Genomic DNA, 10,862 nt, shown 5'->3' on the forward strand with positions numbered 1-10,862 from the left:
AAAATGGAGTCCATCTAAAACGATGCAGCGTTGCGAAGGCTAGCAGCTAGCAGCCGGCATCGAATAATCAAAATCAGAACGAAGTGCTGCTTCCAGTTAAGTAATCATCCTCTGTGGTTTAATTTACACCGCGACAAGTCAGTCAGCCTAGCCAATGATGAGACGTACCCGACTCGATATAATACGACACAATACAAGATAGTTTGGTTTGGTTTGTGGGGTTCAACGTCTAAAAGTGACTCCGGCTATGAGAGACGCCGTAGAGGAGGACTCCGGAAATTTCAACCACCTGGGGTTTTTTAACGTGCCCTGACATCGCACAGCACACGGACACGGTTCGCCTCCATCTAAACGCAGCCGCCGAGGCCGGGATTCGATCCCGCGCCCTTGAGGCACAGTAGTCGAGCGCCTTAGCCGCAGCGCCACCCCGGCGGGGCACACAATACAAGACACAGCGCAACCAGATAAGATATAATACGATGCCCGAGGCATTGGAAGTCATATTTCGTGCCAAGAGGACTGTGTGCGTTTTAGAGCAGTATGAAAATTTCGTACCAAATGCTTTTCTTTTCTTTTTTTTTTTTGTCACCTTTATTTGCATCCAGCTTAAGAAGGCCGAAGAATCGTGTGCAAGAGGAAGACCCCCCTACGTTTATTTTTTAAACAAAATAAAAAGTACGTTTCCCGCTCACTCTACACAAGACGTAACCGTTGATGTCATGCTGCTGATGTGCGCTGATGTGCCATATATCATATAGCCTCGGCCTGTACATCCGACCACTGATTAGAGTCGGCGTAGAGCGATTCACTGTTATAATTAACAGCACTGCACCTTATTTTAAACCGAGACCGACTGAAATAAAGACCTGCATAGATAGCATTGCTCCAGCGCGCACCTTCTAGTTCATAGCTTTCGCCGCTATAGGGCAAGAACACTACGGGCAGCCTGGCGCTACTGTAAACCTGTTGATAAGAAGGGTCTATTAGTTCTGTCATTTTTCTTCACCTTTATAGTTTAATTATCTGTCCACGCTCTAATGCACAATTCCACCTGTTCTGCGCATGCGCAGCGGGTAACTGCAGTGCCGTCGCACAAAGCGGAATCGCGGTATGTCCTCTGGCAAGAAAAAAACATTATAAAAATAAACACTCCCCGCTAAAATACAAAAAGGAAAACTTTTTGAAGTATAACTCGGACAAAGTTCTTTTTTTTTAAGAATTTAGTTACGGTTTGTTAAAAAAAAAACTTATAATTTAATGATGACAATGGCAGACGAACAGGTCAACCGAGCGCCCTCAACGGCGAGAAAGGTAACGAAAGTTAGCGCACGTGGTCCCATAGGACCCTGTTTTCTGTGCAGGTCTCTACTTCAGTTGGTCTTGTTTTAAACAAACGGTACGTCACCCGAAGGCATCTTTCGCAAGTACACGCAAAATGAGACAGGCGCCCGGTTCCAAAATCCGGCACCATGCCCTCAACCTATACCTGTACTTTCCCCACTGCAATCTTGATTGCTTAAAACGTTTTCCGCTTCGTACGCACTTCGCCATTGGGGGGCGCGTCTCTCTTTCTCTTGTACGCTGTTTATCTCTTTCGTGCTGTTGTCAGCTGTCAGAGCCTGGTCGAAATCGGAATTCTGTTGAGCAAGCAGGGAAATGCACGCGTAACGAATGCGCCGTCGCGAGAAACTGGCGACTCACCGACCGGGCAAAAACGGCACTCGTACGCTCACGCACACACGCGCGCGCGCAGTATTTTGAAACGAAATCCAAAACGCAAAGTACCGTCAGTTTTCAAGCGTCACCTTCAATAAAATGTCTAAGAAACGCAGAGCGGTCTGTTGTATGTTATTGTTAAGTCTTTTACAAAGCCCATCAAAGTAAATGTAATGTTAACCAGAGGTCTTTAGTGCAGCTACTTATATACACTCGTGAGGCCACCAACTATCTATTGTCTGTTTTGAAGTCCAGCACAACAAATCCTGTCTGACTATTCTTGCATTACATATGAAATTGTCATTTTCGACGTGATCGAAACTGTTCCAATATCTGAGACATTCAGGATAGTTTTTCACTAAGAAGCAATTTCCGATTAACGTTCTACCCACACAAGAGTCCGCCCACGTTACCTCCGTTAACAAAACGGCTCCGCACGAAAAAAAAAAATAGTTTCTGAAGAAGTCTGATAGGCTATGGTCACAGCTCCAAATTCGCTTTGCGGTTGGCAATGCCGTTTCCGTATTTAAATCGCAATGTATTTTCGCTTCCGGTGGTAATAAAGGTGGAGCAACAATACGCTTCTAATGCGGCTAAGGGACCGATTGGGAATTCTCTGTGGGGCACCGACTAAGGTATTCTCTGATCTTGCCTTCACTGTTCTTTAAAGTACAGGGTCATCCACTTCTAGCTATAACACTGTCACTGCTTTCAAAACAGCATTGCGTTTGACCTGACTGTGAAATGAAGCTAAGTGGCTTGCCATGCGGGGAGACGCCGATTGGTATGTGCTATTTAAATTAAGGGGTCGAAGTGATGCGAACGTGATGTCCAACCTCCAGGGGTAGACCATGACTTTCTAGTCACGCTTCGGGCCAGCAGCCGACTGTGTCTTGCTACGTCTCCTCTTGTCAGCGGAATCTGTACAATGCAAAGAAATTCGAGAAAACTGAAGGACTTCTCTATGAGATGCATAAGAAGGGGGCCAAAAACCACTGGTAGAAAGGAAAGCACAGGTGATTTTTTTCTTCTTAATCGATGTGAAGAAATAACGTAATCACGGAGATGATTAGAAAGTAGAAGAAATATGAATCGCATTCTGCCAGCGGGATCCAATGTCTGACCTCCGAATTTAGCGTCCAGTGCTCTAGCGGCTGAGCTGCAGACACGGTTGTTTCGTATTCTACTTTTTTTGGGCATTTATTTTGCAGCTAACCTATTCTTCGGGGTGTTCCCTAGCGCCACGCTCGTCCCTAGCGGCGGACGTGGGAATCCTATGGTACCGCATCATGTAGTAACATGACTTAACGTCAAGGCCGGCAGAGTGGAGCCCTCTTTAAGCTAATAGCAAACAAATGCAGGGAAAATAAGGGACTTCGTTATGGGATGCATAAGTAAGCCAACAGCCAGTGACACAATTTTTTAATTGATGAATGTAAAGAAAAATGTAATCATACCCGGTAATTGTTTAGAAAGAAGCAAAAACGACTGCACGCTGCCACTGAGAACCGCATCCCCCACCTCCTTTTCATTTGGCAGCCATTGTCAGCCCAAGATTATAGTAGCCCATCAATATCCGCGAAGAAAAAATTATGGAGCAATCCTTCACAGCACTCACCCGCAGAACATCAAACCGTAGACTGACGGAAAACTATATATATGGACAAAACAGTGATCAGTGCAAAGCACAATGACAGATGTGGTGTTCAAAAGCAGGAATAGAGCTGAGTAGGTGAGGGAACGAAGGGGCATGGACTATATATATCGGGAAGAACTTCGTCCCTTGTGGTAGTAATGGTTTGGTTTCGTTTAGTTCGAAAGGTGTAACGTCCCAAAGCGATTTAGGCTATGAGAGACGCCGTAGTAGAGGTGTCTAGAAATTTCGACCACCTGGGGTTCTTTAACGTGCCCTGACGTCAGACAGCACACGGACGCGACATGGTTTCGCCTCCATCGAAACGCAGCCGTTGACGGTGGCATTCGAAACCGGGTACTGCGGAACATTAGTCGGGGCCATCGCGGTGGGGTTTGTGGTAAAAACGTTCCTTCCAAATAAACACAGCAAACGATATAGCAGATTTCCAGCAATCAAGTTGGTCGAATGTGGTCTAGAACAACTGAGTCCAAACCAAATGGAAGGTATATACGTACTACATGTTGCAGCGGACTTCGTCTAGGCGATCACCTGGTGACGGCAATGATTTGTAATATTGGGAGTAATGATAATGATAACAATATTTTAGCACTGATGATGATTGTGCTGTGATACTGATAGTGTGTAAGAGAGATAAAGAGAGAAAATGGGGGGGGGGGGGGGGATAAATGGATATTCTATAGTACTGCCTGTTTCAATCCGCTCTACTTATTACAAGCTTTGCACAAAGTGCATCGTGTATACGCCTACAAATTAAACAGCTGAATAGGAACCGAACACGGGGCTTGCCCTCCATTTCTTCTCCTCCTTCATCCGGGCGACATCAGTGGATATAACACGGGCGGACGAGAGTAAGTCAACAGCGGGAGTGCGCGGTGACTCAAACATTATAAGATCTCCGTCAAAGCCAATTCGCAGCGGCGGGGGCAGCGACCACTAATCAGATGGACTTTGTCTCTTCATTGTTCTCTCATTTCGTCTTCTCCTTTTTTAGTCATCCCCGTACATTTTTTTTTAATTACTTCCTAACCCAATTCCTCGGCTCCCGTTGTATCAACAAGTGCGTCGCTCTTAGCTGCCGGTCTGTACACGCCTGGCAGTCCCTCTGAGCAAACATTAGGTCGACGTATAGAAAAACCACAATTACCAGCTTTCTGACGGAGTGAATCAACACACGGGCTGTAATGGTGTTCGGCCGTCGTCAGCGGATTCTGCCCGCGTACACACACAAGAACTCATCATAATTTGGGGGTTAGTAGCTAGTCGCAAGGCTGACGGAGACATTCTGCGTAGTGTGATCAGGCAAAGAAACATCCTTTTTTCCATCATGTAAAAACCGCCGAAGATCTATTCTATAGCGTTAGAGAGGGGGTTTAGGGCGAGAAAGAGTATATGAGGAGAGCGTTGGGAAAGAAAAGTAGGTGCAAAAATGAAACAGGGAACGAGGGGGAATATAAAATTTTAACGTTTGTGGGTGAGGTCATTGTGTCCCAAAGTTAAGAATGAAAAAATTCAGCTAGTGCTGCTCTTGCTAAGACTACGGCAAGAAATGAACTGAATATGCTAGGCAGTATTACTGGCACTTCGCTACTCGGAAGCTGTGCATGACATTGTGTGCCCACAACTACCAAAAGTGCTGTCGCAGTGCACCTCGCAGTACAAAATAATAGAGAGGAAGGCGCTATGACTGCTTACAGGAGCCATGGTAGTTTAAAAGGTGATAACTATAAACTGCTCAGCGACGTGTCTTTTTTTTTTTTTTTCTTTCATTTTTATGACGACATCGCTACGCGTGTGTTAATACACCTCACCAAAACCATGCTAACTTCTTTAACATTACCAAATTCACGAACGGTATCTGCATTTGATGCGCAAGGAATTCGACAGACACAATTTTATGAATATGCAATGCCAAAAACCCAATTCAACAAGCTTTCCAATTAGTTTATTGTTTTTTTTTTTCTGACGTTTGATAGTTCGTAAAAGCGGAGCTCTCCTTGGATGTTGACGGCCATCAACTTCGCAATATTCCCCTCAAAATCAAAAGAAAAATTTATTAGTGAATTTCGGGTAATTAATCGTCTAATAATCCAGCTCTATCACATGACATACATGATGTCTGCCTTGCTGCGCAACCCACCTGCACAAAGCGCACAAATGTATATTTCGAGCTTTTAGTGTAAAAGTCTGTGAACGGTTAAAATATCTCCCTTTATCTGCATGTCGCATCTGTTCGAGTACCGCGTCGGAGATGCGCTGAGATGCGCTTTCTAAACTGATAAGTCATGCTAAGAGTCGTAACTGTGCCTATAAGACATATGACCGTGCGTAATATTTGGGCAGATTTTGCAACTTACTGTAAGTTACTCAGTAAAGTGCTGAATACTGAACCATGATATGTGTCATCCCGACTTGTAGTCATGTGCAATGATCATAGTCATGCCTGAAATTGTTTTTACTTAGCAGGGTGTTTAAAAACTGCTTAGTAACATCAGGGCCGCCTCCGCCAGCGGCCCTGATGGTGTACCTACCTTTGTTTTAAAATCATGTGCGAATGAAATTGCTCATTATTTAGTCACCTTGTTCCAAACATCGCTTAACTCGGCATGTTTGCCAAATTACTGGAAAAATGCTAATGTTGTCCCAGTAAATAAAAGCGGTTCGAAAATGTCTGTTGTTAATTACCGACCCATTTCTCTGACTAGCGTGTGTTGTAAAACATTGGAACATATAATTTACAGTGCAGTCATGAAACACCTTGATTCTCATGACTTCTTTACGCCAGTTCAGCATGGCTTTAGAATTGGTTTTTCCTGTACCACCCAGTTACTTGAGTTCAGTAATGATCAGTTTTCCTCTTTTGACCACGGATATCAAATTGATTGTGTATTTCTGGATTTTAAAAAAGCCTTTGATTCTGTACCTCATGTGCTTTTATTCATAAGTTACGTTGTCTTGGTCTGCATCCCAATATCATCGACTGGCTTCACTCATATCTCCAGGACCGCATGCAGCGTGTTGTAATTATTGGTTGTCACTCCGATTCCGTAAACGTCTCCTCAGGTGTGCCCCAGGGGTCTGTCCTTGGACCCCTTCTTTTTCTCATTTTTATTAATGATATTGTTCTTGACCTCACCTGCCAAGTTCGGCTATATGCTGACGACTGTGTGCTTTACCATGTTGTGGAAAGTTCTTCTGACGCATGAAAACTTCAGCGAGACTTAAATTTTATCCATTACTGGTGCTCAAAATGGCAAATGTCTTTGAACATTTCAAAATGCAAACTTGTCTCGTTCACTCGTAAGCGTTCCTCTCTACAGACCTGTTACTAAATAAATAATGTTCCCCTGCAAAAAGTTTCTGAATATAAGTATCTCGGCGTATATCTCACATCTAACCTTACGTGGACGAGACAAGTTGAGCATATTACATCGAAAGCCTGCAGAATGTTTAATTTTTTAAAGCGTAATTTCAACAAAGCGCAGTCAAATGTCAAGCAGCTCCTGTATTTCACTTACATAAGGTCAATTCTTGAATATGCATACCCTGTATGGGATCCCCAGTTTATTTACTTATCTGACATGCTCGAACGCGTCCAAAATAATGCTGCCAGATTTGTGACTAACAATTACAACTTTTCATCTAGTGTCACGTCTATTAAACATCATCTTGGTTGGGAATCATTAGCTCACCGCAGAAAACATTTCAGACTGCAGATCATGTATCGCATTTATTTTGAAAAGCTCAGCATTGATAAAGATCGCTACCTACTTCAACCTCACTTTTTATCTAGACGACTTGATCACCAGTGGAAAATCCGAGAAATAAAATGCCGGACATCATCATCATCATCAGCCTGACTATACCCACTGCAGGGCGAAGGCCTCTCCCATATTTCTCCACTTAACCCGGTTCCGGACAGATGCCGGACAGATGTGTATAAAACCTCGTTCTTTCCACTGACGATCAATGAGTGGAACCGACTGCCAGCTGGCATCACTGAGTGTTGCACTGAAAATTTATTTCGGGCTTTTTTATCGGATGTGTGACGTGGCGCCCAGTTCTCTTGCGTGTGTTTCCTTCATCACTTTGTTTTTGAGTGTTTTCATCACTTTGTACGTCGCGCAGTTGCCCCCTTTAGATGCATGTTTCTCATTCTGCATTATCACTTGTGTCGTGTTATTTTCTTCATTTTTATGTATTTTATTGTACCACTGGCGTTCCCAGCAAGATTATTTGTTATCTCCCCCCCCCCCCCCCCCTGCAACAATGCCTTCGGGCGCTGCAGGAACCTGTAATAATAAATAAATAAATGACTATGAATCGTGACTCTGAAGTGGTACTAAGTTACGTTTCATCATTCATGGATAGACATGTGCTCCTACATGGGTTGTGGCATCGTACACCGACGCAGCAACGACATACGAATTTCATGCCATTGAAGGTCGCCGACAGCGGGTGGGCGGCCTGGTTAATATTGAAAAAAAAAAAAAAAAAAGATTTCGAAGCGCTAGGAAAAATTACTTCTTTGGATTGCCGTAACGCATAAAATGTATGCATGCTACGCTTTGTTTTGTCGTTGTGCGTATAGAGCTAAAGATGTGCATGAATGGTGCTTTAGTATACTTCATCGAGGCTCTCTGTTTTTCTTAACCAGTACGCCTTTCTTCTTCCCCTTCACTTCCTTCCAAGTTCCGCCCGATAACCTTAATGCATTATATAGGCGACTATGCAGGCAGTGTGTAAACGTGGATATGCTAAGCTACTAGTGCGTCTGCAGATGCGTGCACAGGCGAAAATTTTCGGGCCCCGGAAAGTGCCCGTGAGGAAGTTTTAACGCAATTCATGCGTTACCACTACACGTCGGGAGCTCTGGTGGCTGTTCGTTGCCCGTATATTTCAACATCTCTCACAACTGGATTACCATAAACGAAAGACAATCGCACCCGCGCACACTAATTACGTGTTGCGCGAAAAAACAACAACAATTACTTCGTTTCGGAGCAACATCACCCAGCGCGCTTCTTCGAATTGCCAGAGAAACCTGCTGCACTCATTTTCCGCGAGCACTCGACCAGGAAACACTGAAAAGAGCGTTATTTAAGCGGAGAGCGCAGTTCCTGTCGGGACCCCCGTTAGAATACCAAATCAAATCACCTCTCTCTCGCTCTCTCCCCTTTTCTCTTCATCTCCACTGCTAACCTCTGCGAAATATGAACGCTGCCGGGAGGTCTCCAGAGTGCGAAGAGATGGTGTTTATGTGGACGTATATTATTATAAGCGGATGGCCAAGCACAAGTTCTAAATGTGCATGCTCGCTCCTGCAGGGCAAGCGAGAGGTAGTTGAGAAAGGGTTGAGGAGAAGGAGAGAGGGGGGTGTTGATAGAAACGCTCGAGGAAGCAAGACTCCTCTGTTTCCTCGCACATACCAAAGAAGTAGGGATCCTTCCCGTGCGGCGCCGACGAACTCCCCGGTTTGCATACATCCATGTTAAGCAGATGGAAAGCTGCGCCTCTGCAGACAGCGAGAAGGAACCGGGCGAGTGGCGGTGTTCCCTTCCGTTCGCTTCTCGTCGAGTATATAACACTTTTGTTTCGGTTCGTGCGCGCCGGCGTTTGTTGTTTAGTTGTGAATAATCCTGAAAACTCTGTTTTTCTGCCATTCTGCGCATCGAAAGAAGAAAAAAATATGACGATGAGGCACAAATTCTCCGCCCTGTGCGAGCAGTTCTCTGTTTTTCCGTTTCCATTTCTTTAGTAAAATGCAGAAGGATTTTATATGCAGATGCACGATGGCTGGTCAATAAGTTCTGCATCCCGTGGGCTCCAACTTTTTAATATGCACCGAAATAGAAAGACATTGCATTAGAATGAAAGTTTGGAATGTTCTTTTTTTTATCCAGTGCACGGCACTCCTCGATATTGGGCGACGCGCTTCCGCAGCATGTGCTAATGCAGATGTAAAGTTCTAGCCAGCCCGGACCTAGCACAATCAGGCTTCAAGTTTGTTTTCGAAAATGCAGAACCAATATCCCCAATGTGTCCGACGAGGATCCCATTGGTGAAAGGGACCTTCGGTGTCCCCAAAAGCGCCACCGCGGCGGCAGGTGGTGCACCCTCGCATGCAGAGGTGCAAGGTTGGGTTCCCAGTGCCGCCGGCTATCCAGCACAATCGGCTTACAAGACACAGTCTTTGTCTGTAGCACAGACCAGCTGATCAATTCTATAGCAGTAGCCACATTTATAAAACAAGTACAACTTTCATAGCGCGCTCTGGCCTGTCTCGAGATCTCGCCGATATTCGCCTCGATGGCTAATTAAAACCTCTCCCCAACTAGTATTCAGCGCAGGCCGTGGATGCTTTTCTTATTAAGGCGAAAGCCTTACTAGGCTATGTTGTCTCCGCAAAATCTGTCCGCAAGATCAGCCATTAAAATGTCGGTCGCCAGATGTAAACGTGATCACCTGGTGACGTCATATCAAGTCATTGGTCATTAATAGTAGTGATAAATTATAATAAAATATAACGATAAAAATTATTATTACTGGTGATACCAATTAATTACAAAGCTAATTATTTGTAGTTTTTAGTGATAAGAGAATTATTGATAGTGTAATTAGTGATGTATAATTAGTTATTGTAATGTAATGTATTCAGCGATGAGATAATTAGTGATATAATCACCATGGGATAATTAGTGAAATGTATGTGATAGGTAGTTAGTAAAAACGTCGCGACAGCGCTAATGCATGCTACCAAAGCAGTTTGTGCATTCATCTCTAATTCTCTTTTGTATACGTTTCTAAAAATAAACTAAAGTTGCCTTATGAAACCAGGCGATGAAATGTGACTAAACCACCCAACAACAGATCGAATCGGCGAAAGCGGTAAGAGAAAAACGAATTCAATTCGCCCAGTCTAACATCATCTGTGAAGTGAGCTTATGGAGCGGCCGGATATAGATTTCGATGCGATAAATGAGGGCAGATAGAATTTCATTGCTGAAATTCGACAAAAGCGGCCACTGTGCGCAGGCACGATTGCGTTGCATTTGCTGGCAGAATTGGTCGCGCCACAGACGGTGCGACCAAAAAGTAAAGGTGCTGGTCGTTCGCTCACCTAAACTACAATAGTATTTCACCGTGATATAAGCTTTCGCCGCAATCTGCCTTTTTCACAAGGCCACTCTGCGCATGCGCGCCTCTCCCCTGGTTGAAAACAAACCACCAACCCCAGCTGCGCATGCGCAGTTCTTGGCCTCCGCGATCGGCGTAGCCGTAGCTGATCTCGGAGGCTATGTGTAGTTAATATTTGTGACAGGCGTATGAGATAAATGGCGATAGCTGTCAAGAACACACACCGTCATTTCACTGGCGCCAAGGACTTTTTCAACCAGTAGCAGATGAATTTTCAACCACTCCCAGAGGGCGCCACATTTTGTATAAAAGGCGGATTCCGGGGCTCGGCATTACTGGAAGCGGAAAGTTTGGA

Source organism: Amblyomma maculatum, chromosome 3 (assembly GCF_055883805.1).
Source record: "Amblyomma maculatum isolate TAMU_Amacu chromosome 3, ASM5588380v1, whole genome shotgun sequence".
NCBI classification, from domain to species: domain Eukaryota; kingdom Metazoa; phylum Arthropoda; class Arachnida; order Ixodida; family Ixodidae; genus Amblyomma; species Amblyomma maculatum.